Below are 10,590 nucleotides of genomic sequence, written 5' to 3'. Positions count from 1 at the left end.
CTCACATCTACTCCTTTTATTTTTCCACTTGACTTTGATAAGGATTTTATCCTATACTTTTTAACTTCCACCTATGATATTGTCAATGTCTTGGTCTAGGAGGGTGTCAACAAGTTTGAACATGTCATATACTAAATGAGAAAGAATCTCACAAGAACCCCTCTGTCCTACTCCCATGTGGAGAAATTGGCACTGACTATCATGTTCTCTATCCATAAGATACTTCATTATATGTTAATGCACAAAGCTAAAGTTGTCACGAATTCAAACCCTATGTCCTTCCTATTAAATTGACGAGTCATCAATGGGAAGTATGTGTATTGGATTTTTATCTTTGAGGGGTTCGACCTAAATTTGTGGTTGCAAACATTAAGGCGGGCTTGGTCCTTACTGAGCTCATTTGTAAATTTCCCACTAGTACACAAGACCCACCCTTGAACAATGACCTTTTTGATCTATACCATATGACAACCCATGGTATGGTGACATCCTCACATATTTGCAAACACATAAATTTAGACCACATATAAATCATGATGATTAGTGATGCATCCATCTCCAATCCCATTAATACATTATTTTAGGCAATGATATTTATCATCATGATATAGATACCTTAGTACGTCATTGTCTCACCTAGGCTAAAATTGAGCAAGCCTTAAGGTTCTTGCGATGGCCATGGACAAAACGATCATGTGCATAAACATATTTCTCCCTTCTCTCTTTAGTGATTGCATTGAGGTGGTTAACCTTTGCCCTAATTCCTAATTATTTTCCCATAAGGAAAGGGCCCCATCAACATGTTGAATCTCATTATCATCATTGGTCCATTTTGCAAATGGTCCATTGAATTTATGGAATGTAACCCTCCATCATCCAATGGCCATAAGTAAATCATTATGGTTGTTGATTACTTCACCAAATGGGGCTGAGGCCATGCCAATGTTCAACATTATTACAACTACCACAACTTGTTTATTCTTTAACCATGTCATTTCTTGATTTAGGTTTCTAAACAATTGGTCTTCAACCGTGGTTGATACTTTGAAGATGAATTTTAGTTTGATCTAGCTTCATTATTGGGTTTTGAAAACCAATATTCATCATCTTATTACTTGCAAATGGACAAGTTGAAGCTGTTGAAAATATCCTCAATACCATGCTTGAACGGATGGCGAATAAGCACATGAACAACTCACATATTATGCTCTTCCTAGCCATATGGTACTATAAAACTTTTGTTAAGGCTTCCATTTGGTTCATACCTTTCCATCTCGTACATGGAGAAGAGGCAGTGCTATTGATCAAGAACCAAATTTCCTCCATATTGCAATTGAAATTCTCCTTGACACCTCTCTACTAGAGAATAGGCCAGTCATGCTAGAGCATGCCAATGCAGACCATTGTTTTGCATTGAAAATCATCGAGGAAACCAAGAAATGCACCAAATCCCAGTATGACTGCAAGGTTCATTCTTGTGTCTTTCATGAAGATGATCTAGTCCTCATCTATGACTAGACCCATGATATTTTGGGACATTGGAAGTTTCATCGATTATGGCAGGGCCCTTACATTGTCGAATAATTTTTGGTTAAGGGAAATTATCCCTAACCCTCATAACACACTCTACCTCAAGAAATTCTACCCTTAAGAGTTTCCCTAAAATGCATATTTTTTGTTTCTTTTTGCATCATGTAGGTGGGTTGCATTTATTTGCATCTCATTTGTTGTATTCTTGCACATTTTAGATGGATCCACTATCCTCACCACAAATCAGTTATACAAATGGTGTAATTCGATACATGTAGAATATAGCCATGATAGCCTAGGATATTTTCACCTATTTACTTTCTCTAGTCCACTTTAATAGTGTTTGCATCAGATATACCACCAATAATTAGGCCAAATATGATGTTGTGATTAGCTTGTTAGTTAACTACCTTGATCATTGCATTTGTCACCTTCATTTTTGTCTCGATTTCCAAAATATCGTCATGCAATTGAATGACATTCATCAATGTGTGTAGCCGTGTCCTTTTTAGAAAATATTTGCGAGTATGACTTTTAGCTAGATAATTTGAATCCATTTCATTAAATCATTCACCCAAAAGTCAAAATAAATATGTAGATATCATTACTAACAACATTCTAGATTAACATTTATCACGTGCATCCATAAGAAGATAGCATTCTAATAAACCGACAACAACACAAAAATGAAACATGCAAAATTATATTACGTATAACATCATATAATATCATCAAAAACACACTTTTTGGAGTCCACTACTCTAAATACATCCAAAATTTCCATAGCATGTTAATTTGAAGCATAATAAACAAATTAGTAACATACCTGCCCTTATCTAATGCTCCTCAGTGGGAGCTGTTAACACCTAGGTTGTTCCCTATGACTCCCAAGGGAATACGGCCGGGGTAACCACTAACCAATCTTTGGATTGCAGCTTCTAGCCAAGCTGTAATCAGAGAGGGCTCTCTCTGTATAATTTGTCACTGTTCTATTGGTGTTTCAGGCTAGCTATTAATGCTCAGGTTTGGTTTATATTTTGGTTGAGGGATTTCTATCAGGGATCAGAATGTAGTGTTTAAAGGACAATAGACCATTGGGCAATGGAGTCTGGAGGTTATAAAGCTTTGAAATGCAGAGGTGATGGTTTTCAGATTTGCAGGGCCTGTTGTGTAATACAAACAAACAATTTTAACTTAGTGAATGATGCATGGTCAGCCAACAGAAAGCAATTAAGAATTTTCTATTAAACTGGTGATGTGAAGGTGATACTTGTTTATACAGGAGCATACTCGAATTCCTGAAAGCAAAGATCACTGTGAAAGCAATATTCTTGATAGTGCAGCAATTAAGAATTACACTTATCAAGACGGTAGCTGAAGAAAACATTCATTGACAACACAGATTGAACTCAGGGTACTGCATGAGTAAATCCTGAAGGTTATTCTTTTTCTTAATTGCCAAACAGTTAGAATTAGAAACATACATGAAATGTGATAGATAGAAGACACACAACAAAGATAGGCACAGAAGACTTATTGTATTTTGAAGTACACAGGAATCCAGCAGATTCAACTACCATCAGAACGCATTCAACACTTTAGAAGTCCGAGAAATTCCATCACTTTTATTAAGCTCTGAAAGAATTACAGTCTGGTAAATTCTCCAGGAGAAATCAACAACAACCCCTCAAACTTATGTGAGGGGAAAATATATACTCTCGGTCTTTACAAAAATATCTGAGTTCTAAGTTATCTCAGATTTAATAATCTCACCAACTCTTAAGATATTAAAATCAGAAAGTTATTACAGCATTGAATATAAAGTAAATGTGTCTTTATGCTTTGTCAGAAGATATTTTAGCCTTTGGAGGCTACTAAGTCGGTTGGAGTGACCTGCATAACTGCTGTGATAATGCGTTCTTGGAGCTGCGTTGCTGTAGATTCTCGGCCTGGACACCTGTAGCTTTTATTTTGCTTTTTGGCCGAAATCTCTGCTGAGTTGGCTCAGCTTTTAATCTTGACTGTATGCTGATCCCTTTGCAGCTGTCCTGTGTATGGAAGTTTTTACCTTTTATATGAGCAAAAAGTTGCTGAATGGCACTCTGTTCACAAAATAGTTTGTATGGCATTGGTCCACCATTCTTGAGTAGGTAACTGATGCCTTAGGATTGCACCCATGGTCTCTTCTGCTTCTGTATACTTGAAAAAGTTGGGAGCTGCATCAAAAAGATGATTGATCTCATTCATTATGAAAAATAGACTTTCTACCTTGTTGTAGATAGTCTGTCCTGTAGCTGGCCCTGTTTCCTCTGAGCTGCTGGGCCTTTCATTGATCTGGCTGGTGGCAAAGGTGTTGACCCTTTTGGCATATTGGTCATGGGTGTATAATCTCCCTGCGTTGTTCAGTAAACCAGGGAGCCCTCTGCTTTCCAACACCTGAAACTTCTCCATAAATTTGTTTACCTCGGTCTGCATGTCTTGTGTTCTCCTGTCTAATGTCTGTACCAAATTCTTGAGTGTGAGAACCCTTTTAATCGACTGGATGTGCTCAGTTCTGTTAGATATGCCTATGGCAGCCAACTGACTGCTTGTTTTGTGGTTGAGCACATTGATCATCCTTGTTGCTACTTCAGGCGTGCTGCCTAGAGTAGCCCTTGCTTTGTGAATTTCTGTTCGTGCTCTTGGAATGAGCTCTAGTTGCTCATGGATGGTCTCTATATACTGCCATTGGTCAGTAATAGATTGGCCAATATTGGCCCACAGCACAGTTTTTAATTCAGCAGTTACCTTGTGCAGTGTGAGCTCCTTTTCCAGCTCTGTTATTCTTCTCTTTAAAGTTTTGACATCCCTTTCTTTCTCAGCCACATTTCTTTTGCTTTTATCATACTTGTCATTCACACTGGCTAGGGATTCTTTGACTTCATTGAGCTCTTTCATTTGAGCTTCCAGGACTTGTATTTCAGTTTGCAGCTTCTGCATATCCAGACTATGAGTCTGCTCTGTTGTTGGTGAAGCTGTTGATGTAGTCGGTGCTGTTGCTTCTGTTTGTTGAGAAGGAGGAGCAGTAGTAGTGGCATCTTCTTCCAGATTGATAGTTTCAGGAAGAGGTTGGGAAGTCTGCCCTTCTTCTCTTTGTGCCAAGGTGGCCTGTAATGCTGCCCGTGCTGCTTCTGCCTCTCCTAGCTTTTCCTGTGTTTGCATCAGCTGCTTGTACAGGGTTACCAGCAGAGTGTTTGCCCATTCATCATGTCTTTGTTGGGCTACATCGTCAGTATGAGGGTGAATAGTGACTAGGAGTTTGATTTTCCTTCTTAAAGCTGCCAAATCTGCATCCCTCAATTTCAGGATCTCTTGTATGCCTTTGATATCTTTGGGATCATGCCCAATCTCTATAATAATGTCCTCTAAGGTCCTTATTCTGTTGTCTTTTGCTTGGGATGATGCCTTCTCCAGTTCTAGCTGGGCCGCTGTATTATTCAGGCTATTGTGTAGCCTGTAGTTGTCCAAAGTTTGGTCTGCTAATGAAGCATAGACCATTTCACCCGTTTGTTTGTGCAGTTCAATCTTGTCCATCGGGTGGATGTCTTTAGCCAGGACTTCCAGGTTAGTCCTGAGATAATCTGAAGCAGATTGTGGCTGTAGTGCTGTTGGCATAAAATGACTCATGATCATTTTGCCTTCTTGTAGATCAAAGGCAGACATGAGCCTTTGTTGATTTGTAGGAGCCATGTTCAGCAGATGATTGTACAGCTGTATCCTGATAGGCTCGTTTCTCCTTTTGATTTCGATGAACTGTTGCTTAATGCCAAGTCCACCTTATTTTTGCTGCCTTGAGGAGCTGACCTCTCCTCCCAATGTCCTATCTTGTTCCTGTTGGAAGGAACTAGCTGATGTTTCCTTGCTAGGTGGAACCATGCCAAAGGACTGCCCCATTGGCATTTCTTCTTCAGAGAAGGGGTTTATTCTTTGCCTTTTCTCCCCATGAGTTGTTGATGCTGTGGGGGGAGTCTCCCTGTCTCTTTTCCTAAAGATGAATGTATCCTCCCTCTGAGGGGTCTGGAGGATTGATGCCTCAGCTGTAATATCTTGCCTTGGAGGCACTATTTGCTCAGTGGTTTTAGGATTTTCCACTGTCTTTTCTTGCTGGGCAGGTTGCTCCTGCCTTTATTGCTCTTGATGCTGCTGCTCTTGATGCTGCTGCTCTTGATGCTGCTGCTCTTGCTGCTGCTGCTCTTGCTGCACTGGCTGTTCTTGCTGCAGCCCTTCTTCTTGCTTTTCCATCTCTTCTTGCTGCTCTTGCAGCAATGTTTCTACCTGTTCTTCTGTTAAAGGAGGTGGCTGTTCCACCTGCTTTTCTTTGCCCTTGCTGTGTGTAATATCCTCGGCAGCCTGCTGTGTTGTTGATGAGGAAGTTGCTGTCCCAAGTTGCCTTCTGTATGTGAGGGGAACCTGTACACAATTTTCCAGATCAGCATTCTTTTGAATATTTCTGGCTTCCTTTTCTAACAACTCTTCTTCACTAAATTCCTCTTCTAAGGTGCCCTCTGCCCATCTCAGTGTGTTAGCATACTGCTCAATCTCGGGCTGCCTCACATGTGCATAAGTTCCTAGTTTATATTTGATTCTTCTCAGTGAAATGAAGTGATTAGGGTCATAGGGTACCCAAGAAAAACTGGTTTGTAATCTGAGGCCCTCTAGGGTTCTGTCTGCCTCTTTCCATCCCTCCTCTCTCTTATTGTAAAGGAAAGGTCCCAGCTGGCTCCTTATCTTCAGCTGTACTTTCTTGTTCTTGCTTTCAAAGTGATGGCAGTCAGCATTTCCGAATTGCCTGAAATACTCCAAGGCAAACAGTCTCATTGGGACATACCTGGGCAATCTATATGGCTTTAACACACAGCCATATATCCTGATCACTGTGTGGTGTTGGTAGAAGTACCAATCGCCAATGTTGTATTTCTTAGACAGATGGAGAACTCTCCTCATATCATCAGTCAATCTTGGAGGAGGGACACCATACAATAGTGTCAAAGCTGGGTGAATGAATAAATCTACAAACTCATTATATGTATATGGTGACACTGAGCTGCAGTGGAAAATTGATGTCCAGAAGACAACTGATCTTGGACTCCCCTGGGCATTTACTTTCTTCAAGAGGAGTGGGAAGCTATCTGATTGGTAGAACAGAAAAAAATGGTAGATGTATGAGGCATACCTAAACAATCTTTCCCTTGGCAGATTTATTAGCTGCTCATGGATCCTGTCTGCAATATATGTGGCATAGTCATAGTGAATGGCAGGAGCCCTTCCAGGTGAAAATATGGACAGCATTGCCATTATACTGTCATCCACATCTTCCACTCCCCTGAACCCCAGGACATAACTGATCAAATCCACCATCATTTTGCCCAAATCATTTAAGTATTCATATCCAATGGGAGGAGTTCTGATGGTTTCAGAGGTTGGTGTGACAAACAGCTGATTGATTTTGATGATCTGATCATCTGCCAGCTTAGTTCCCTTCCTTATTAGGTGCTCCATGGAGAGAGGAGCCAATGACTTTGTTGTGTGGAAGTGTAGCATCTCATTGATGCTCTCAGGGGTAATTTGAAATAGGATTGAGCCAGTGGGGCTCAAAACAGCTCTTTGACAGGGGTCATAGCACTCCTGACATCTGTAAATGAATTCAGGCAAAGGGATAGCCTGAGGAAGGTTATATATGGGTAGATTGGAGTCCCAAATTCCCAGGATGTCAGCTCCACTGAGGTGCTGGGCTTTTAGTTCATTGAGCATATGAATGTTATATTTAGAACCCATTCTGAACCACTCCATCATCTGGTAATCCACATCTCCTAGTGCTTTCCACTCCAATTCTCTTTGAGGGGCATTCAGAGGTTTGATATTGAGTGCAATTGGTGTCTCCATGATGTTTTTCTGCTAAGCTGTGTTTGAGCTTGTTCGAAGTGGGCAAACCAGTTCAGGGGTGATTTATCACAATGCAAGTGAGTTACAGGTATTAGAGGGGGAATTAATCCAAGAGCAAGTGAAATTTTGTTTGAATTGGGGCTGCAATACTGTCAGGCCTCCCTCTGTCACTTGTAGCAAGTTTTTTAAAGGATATAACTACTGCCTCACGATTGCGCGAGCATTTCTCAATTGTTTTGACAAAACTTGGGAATTTTAAGGCTCAGCTAGTGTTTTTCGAGGTGGTGGTTGAAAACAGAGGTTCTGTAGAGGAATTCACCGGTGAATTATGAGTTTAACGTCCTTTTAAGCTTCCTGTGAAATTTTATAGACAATTGCAGGCGTACGGAGGAAAATGACGAAAAATACCTGGTAGAACAGCGAACAGAGGTTGTATGAGCAGGCAGGAATGGTACTCTTGAGGTCGCCTGGTTGATTTTAGCAGGTTGGCGAGGAATCGGACGTGAACGACATGCAACAGAGCAAGAAAAATAGAGCGAAAAGAACGTAAAAGCGCATTTTTTGGCCATAATATAGATTTTTTCCCAAATTTGGCGCCTTTTTGTGATGACGTCAGCATGACGTCATTGGTGGGTCAGGGTCGGATGACGTCAGCTGACGTCATCGGGTGACGTGGCGGGTTCTCATTGATCCATGGGGGACGATGAGGTGGCAGCCACGTTGGCGGAGGGGTGGACAAAGGACGGAGGAAATGGCATAGGCGAGGTGACGTGGAGTTGACGTGGGCCAGCCGTCGGGCGGTTAGAGCCGTAGCGGTTACGGTTAACTGCGTAACCGCCACGGTCTCTCGGGGCGGCTTAGATACGGCACGGTTAGTGTCAGAGTCTGACTCGAGAGAGTGAGAAGGGGACGTGTGGCACAGGCCTGACGTACCCCTTCGTCATCTTCTCGGGTGGTAACGGGGGGACGTCGGGCCCAACCCGATATTGCTGTGAACCGTCGGATCTGATGGGCCCGATCCAACGGCGGACGGGTGAGTGACTTGACCGGTGGATACGGACGGGCGGGTTTAAATAAAATATGATATTTTTTGAAAAACGCGCCAGGCGGAAAAAGGTCACGGTCTAGGCGTTTGTAATGTTTTTTAAACGTATTTTTGAAAAATCAAATATACGCGCCCGACTTTGGTTTAGGCGGAAAAAGCGGGTTTTTGGGCATTTTTCACATTTTCACAGGGTTTTATGGGTAAAATGGGTTTTTACATGATTTTTTCTGCAAATGAGGGGTATAATGAGTAGATTGACCTGTAGCAAGGGAGAGAGAGATGGCATAGGTTCATCAAAGTGACCAGATGTCATTTTGATCCCTTTTCAGAGAACATATGGCTATAATGCCAAGGGGAGGGGTATTTATAAAAATTTGGGGGTTTATACACCATGGTGTTAATACTATTAGGGGAAGGGTAGAATAGGGGAGTTATATAGTAGAATTAGAGGTTAATGTGGATGGAGGGGGCAGGGAAGGTGGTATCACTAAGTTTGTTGGAAACTCACTTAGTTTAGAGAGTAGATCAAAATGAAAAGACTTTTACATAGGAAATGTGTCTTATAAAGGATAAAGAACCTCCATAAAACCATAAGTCTTCCTATGAACTTCAACTCATGAGGGGATGTTAGTAATAAATGGGAACAGGGAAAGAAGGGAAGTTAGACATGCTTCTATGTTTTGTTTCTCTCATTTTGACCTCCAAAGTCAATCTTTGAATTGAATATCACTTCTGCAACCTCCTCTACCTACCCAGCTACTTTGCCTAGCATTTTTTGTTTCTTCTTGTAGGGTGCACTTGGACTTGCAGACCCTTTGTGTGCCTTTTCTTTTTCTGGCTTTTTCCTTTGATTTTTCTATCAAATTCTACCCTTATTTCTTCCAGGGTCCCAGATTAAACTGTTGGGAACCTTTTCTTCTCTACCTAAACTACTTGTCTGCCAAGATTAGACAGTTTGGACAAACTTCTTTCTCTATTCTACAACAGAAAATTTAAACATGGCATGATCCAGATTAGGCTGTTGGACCATCCATCAAAACTGAATCCTTATCAAGATATATACAGACCTTGCCTCCTTGTGAAAATATGGGATCTTTGCATCATCAAAGCAGAGCATATTTGGACCTTTTATAACCAATCATGAAATATGAAACCTATTGACATAGGTAGCAAACAGTGGCTCCACATGGGGATGGTTTTTCATCTGAAAGACCAAGAACAACAGGTCAGATTGCCTTAGCCATTGACTGTTTTCAATCAGTGTTTGAAGTTTGCTGCTCTGAACTGCCAAAATTGTGTTCCTCTTTTTGGTAGACCTCTGATTTTATTCACCTTCTGCTGGCAGCTACAAGAGAACTGTAAGAAATTGCATTTTTTACATGTTGCAAAATAATATATACATCTAAATATGTACAAGGTGGAACTCAGGCTGCACTTATGGGTGATAGTCAAAATAGTGCTTCAGCATCCTGCCATTCACAGGACCTTCATCCAAGTCAGTTTCACTAAGGCTTTTTATGAAGTAAGTGTTGTTACCTTGCACTGCTTGGACAGCAAATGGTCCTCTCCATAAGGAATCAAATTTTCCATGTTTTCCTTTCTCTTCTCTTCTTGCATCCCACTTGAGGACTTTATCACCAACATTAAAATCTTCTGCTTTGGTTCTTCTGTCAAAGGCTTTCTTTAGTTTTTCTTGTAACACTTGAACCCGGCTGAAAACTTGGTCTCTGGTTTGCTGCAAGCATATGATTTGATTTATTCTTCTCTGCATATCATTTGGTTCAGCTTGGCTTTCTTGAAGAAGCTTCATGACAGGTATCCCTAGTGATGAGGGAAATCTGGCCTCTAGTCCATAAACCAATTCATATGGGCTGGTCCCAATTGATCTCTTGGTTGTTAGTCTATCTGCCCATAAGGCATTGACTAGTTTCTTGTGCCAGTTCTTTTTGTTCTCTTCAAGTACCTTCTTTATAATGTTTACAAGGCTTTTGTTTGATGATTCAGCAAGGCCATTTCCTTGGGGATAGTATGCAGTAGAATGGCCCAAAGTAATATGAAATTTATGGCAAAAGTTCACCATTTTCTTGGATCTG

This window comes from Pinus tabuliformis, chromosome 7 (genome assembly GCF_031772625.1).
Source record: "Pinus tabuliformis cultivar Carrire ecotype Pingquan chromosome 7, CPIR1, whole genome shotgun sequence".
NCBI classification, from domain to species: Eukaryota; Viridiplantae; Streptophyta; class Pinopsida; order Pinales; family Pinaceae; genus Pinus; species Pinus tabuliformis.
The sequence above is the reverse complement of the archived record's forward strand: the minus strand, read 5'-3'. Positions refer to the sequence as shown.